The 4,652-nt window shown below is 48.1% G+C and overlaps 1 pseudogene; it reads left to right on the forward strand.

Moving 5' to 3' along the window:
- Positions 1-3,999: 3,999 nt before the first annotated feature.
- LOC135372985 (U2 spliceosomal RNA) lies at positions 4,000-4,180 on the forward strand (annotated as a pseudogene).
- Positions 4,181-4,652: the final 472 nt, after the last annotated feature.

The raw sequence follows: 4,652 nt of genomic DNA on the forward strand, positions 1-4,652 counted from the left end.
AAGGCGACCCAAGAGCGAATTAAAAGCAATCGCATCTCCCGAGATGGTAGCCTCATCATTACGGTGGCGTCGCCCACAGCTGCGAAAGCGCTCCTGGCACTTACAAGCATTGCGAATGTGGCTGTAACTACCCGAATACCAGAGTCTTATGCAAGAAATGTTGGAAAGATCACTGGTCTCCGCATTCCCTATACGGATGAGCAATTACTGGACTTTCTAAAGCCAGTCGGGGCTATCGAAGTCCGCCGGCAGCGAGGCTTTAACACCGACGAAACAGGTGTCACAAGAGTCAGACAGTACGACAGTGTGATTATCACATTCAGATCAGACATGTCCATGCCTGAAGAGGTTACCCTAGGATTCAACACTTTCAAGGTTCGGGAATTTCTATCCCCAACACAATGCTATAAATGTCTCCGCTTTGGACATATAGCCAAAAACTGCAGAGGAACGCAGAAATGTAAATCCTGCGCTGGATCGCACAGTCACAAGGACTGCACATGTAGGCGGGAACGCCGCTGCGCGAATTGTAACAGTCCACATGCAGCAACATACGGAGGATGTCCGTGTCGACGCGCAGCCGTCGAAGCCCTCAAACAGCTAGCGTATGATGGAGTTTCAGGGGCAGCAAATAGTGGATCATTGAATCGCAAGATGGTTCGCCAGCCAGAGAGTACTCAACAGCCAAACCAACAAGCGTGTTACTCAAGTGACTTTCCACGTCTTCCCGAAGCCAATGAGTTGGGAAGGCCCCCATTGCCACCACGCGATCGGAAACCTAAACCTCAACAGCCAAAACAGCAGCCCCAACTTAACGCCTGGAAGAAGGACAGGGCCACGGTCACATCGAAAGTCCAAAAACCGTGCCCCAAAATTCCTCCTCCCCCGCCACCAACTGCGAGCAATGTCCCGCTCGATCCGAAGAAGTCCCAGGACACGGACTTCGTTGTCTACATAGTGCCGTTCCTGTTTGCTGCTCTGAAGGCCATAATGGCTGCTCTTCCCAATGCCAAGGACCTCCCCGATGTCCAGCGCGTTCTAGCCTTTGAGCCAATCCTGTACAAGGCACTCGTTCACACCAGTCATGAATAGGATATATAACAGTGCCTTTATCATGCAGTGGAACTCTCGTGGACTCAAACAAAAGATTGGAGACATTAGGAATTTTTTGTACCGCTACCCTGTCCCAGTACTTGCCCTATCAGAACCACTCATAGACACAACATTTCGCATCTCGCAATATGAACTGTATCACTCTTCTGCGGGAGTATCCCGAGCAGCACTGGCAGTACATCGGACATTATCGAGCACCAAAATACAAGGTTACTGCCAAAAGGACATAGAATATATTATATGCAAGATCAAGATCAGGAAGGTTAGCTACACTGTAGCAAATGTGTACATCCCGCCATCTTCCACGTTCCAAGTCAACTCCCTCGACAGCCTATTGGCCAGTCTTCAGAAGCCGTTTATAGTGTGTGGCGACTTTAATGCTCACTCGCCACTCTGGGGAGGTGCCAGGCTAACCAAGCGGGGCCGAGAGGTGGAACTCCTAATCCGTAAGCACAACCTTTGTATACTCAATGATGGATCAGCAACATATATCCGTGGTCCCTCATATGGAAGTGTGCTGGATTTAACACTATGCAGTCAGGATATTGTGCAACACCTCACCTGGTATACTGATACTGACACAAGAGGCAGTGATCACATACCATTGTTTATTGTACATAGCGACGTGAAGGACATAGTGAAGACAAGGAGAACTGTTTCACTCACCAACTGGAAAGTGTTCCGGCAGCAGAACACATCCTCACTGCCTGGGACTCAAACAGCAGAGGAGTTTACTACAACAATCCAAAACAACATCAAAGCGACCACGAAGAGGGTAAACATCCCAACAAGTTATACAAGTATTGACGCCAAATTTGAACAGCTACGGGCAGAAACGCGCCGTGCTGAACGCAGGTACAGGAGATCAGGGGATGTAAGTCATTGGAGAGAAGCCGTAGCTCTTAAAGCCCGCATACAGAAGCACTTGAAACACCTTTCCATACTAAAGTGGAGATCTACGTGCTCAGCTATGACGCCATCGAACACAACTACCCGGCTCTGGCAAATAGTAAAAAGTCTGAAATCCTTGCCCAGGCAAATATCCCCTTTCAGAGCAATCAGCCTAAAGGAAAGCCGGACAGAAAAGGAAATCGCCAATGACTTTCTAAGAGTAATACTTGCACCTTCTGAGGCCTCCAAGGGGCTGATACACCAGCAGTCAAAGAGGGAAGCTACAGTCAGGCTGAACCTGGCCTCCAATCACGGGAACAGAGATCTTGACTCGGACTTCACCCGCACAGAACTCTTACAAGCCATTAAATTAGCCAATTCAAAGAAATCATCACGTGGGCCTGATGGCGTCACCTACGACTGTATTGCCAATCTTGGCCCGAGCGGAACTCGAGCTCTGCTCAAGCTGTACAACGAAAGCTGGGCCACTGGTCAGATACCTCCGATATGGAAGACAGCAATAGTGATACCTATTCTTAAGCCCGGAAAAAATCCAGCAGCCTTGAACTCATACAGACCAATAAGCCTTACTAGTTGCCTGCTTAAAGTTATGGAGAGAATGGTACTTGCCCGTTTACAATGGTTCATAGAGAAGGAAAAAATTCTACCTGAAGAATTTGCTGGATTCCGGCGAGGCAGGTGCACAATGGATTGTATCATGGACTTAGTGAGTGCAGTGGAGCATAACAAGGCGAACAGCAATATCACAGTTGCAGTCTTCTTTGATATTAAAAGGGCCCTCAGATACTACGGAATAAGCGGAAGACTATACATCTGGATCAGAGATCTACTATGCAATCGCAGCATCTTCATGAAAACAGCAGATGGTGAGTCGCCCTACCACACTATTGGACAAGGGGTCCCACAAGGGGGCGTTCTTAGCCCCACACTTTTCAATATCCTAATGGCATCTGTCATAGCGTTACTACCGCCTAAGGTTCACTGTACTGTCTATGCTGATGACATGTGCCTCTGGGCATGTGGTAGGCAGTCGGAGCCACTTAGACGCCGGTTACAGTACGCCATAGAAGCGGTCTCACATTTCTTTGAAGAACGAGGCATGGACGTGTCTACTGAAAAAAACTGTATATCTCCCTTTCACCCGCAAGCGTCGCGGCAACATCAAGCTTACCTTGCAAGGAGAACCCATTAAGCGAGTAACTACACACAGATTCCTCGGTGTTCACATTAACAGAATGATGTCCTGGACAAACGAGGTTAAGCGCCTGAACAACAAATGCAACGCTTACATGAACTTAATGAAGTATCGCGGAGGCTACCGTTGGGGAAACACGCAAACATTGGCAGCTTTGCATAATTCTTTGATCAGGCAAAGTATACACTACAGCCTCCCCGTCATACAGAACCTCTCGGCGAAGCAGGAACACACCCTAGAAGCTATCTACGCTCGCAGTGCAAGAATAGTCCTCGGAGTTCCGAAAGCAGTGCGGTCACAGTTGGTACTTGTCGAGGCAAAAGAACCTCCACTCGAAGCACATCGGAAAAGAGAAACCCGACGCCATCTGATCCGAATCATCACCAGGCACACTCAGCACCACTTGGTTAAAAAAATACAAGATCGCAAAAAATCTGCATTGCATCGGCACCTTGGAGTTATACACAAGTTTCTTCCAAAATGCAGAAAACATACCCTTACTCGTGAAAAGGCACCGTGGCTTCTGCCGACGATGGCCATCAGGACTGAAATCCCAGGTATTAAAAGGAAAGCTGACCTCCCACCCGTGGCGCTAAAGCAACTTGCACTGAGCTATCTGGAAGAAGCCCACCCGTCAGCAAAGAAGATTTTTACGGATGGTTCTACTACGGCACATCACCTGACTGGACAGTCGCCCACATAGGTCTCACTGACTTGAGTATTGTAAATATTACTACCTGTAAATCATGTTTGACTCTTGTAATTATTGCTACCTGTAAATCATGTTTCTAGCATTAATAAAACCACTCTGTTCTTATCAGCTTAATATCTGATACGAGCCCTATTTGGACTCACGATATTAATCTTATTTTTGGCCCGAGACAGTGTGTCTGAAGCTCGCCTCGGCACTGTCAAGGGTTGCCCTGGTATTGCACTACCTCCAGGTGTAGCCCACCCGTCTCAAATCAAAAACAAAACAGAAAAATTCGGAAACAGCACCAATAAGCACCAGCCATGATGACCAGAAACAGGCAAAAAAGAGGGAAGCGTAGAAACAACACCAAGCAAAGCAGGGAACCTACAGCAGACATAGACACAGAACACACTGGAGACAACCACTGGGAAATGTCCTGTCTGGCCACTAGGGTACACATTCATTCATTCATTCATTCATTCATTCCATCCATCCATCCATCCATCCATCCATCCATCCGTCCGTCCGTCCGTCCCTCCCTCCCTCCCTCCCTCCCTCTTGTAATTTCCAATCAATCATTTTTATCTCACGGGCCGTGATGCATTAGTACTAACACCCTAGTGTTCCGTACCCATATACCACGATGCCCAAACTGGTGACGTGCCACGCGCGGACGTAGAAGGCGAGACTGCGACAGAAGCGAAAGGGGGAGACGTGCAGTGTATATCTCTTCTCGGT

This window comes from Ornithodoros turicata, unplaced genomic scaffold (genome assembly GCF_037126465.1).
Source record: "Ornithodoros turicata isolate Travis unplaced genomic scaffold, ASM3712646v1 Chromosome17, whole genome shotgun sequence".
Taxonomy (NCBI): Eukaryota; Metazoa; Arthropoda; class Arachnida; order Ixodida; family Argasidae; genus Ornithodoros; species Ornithodoros turicata.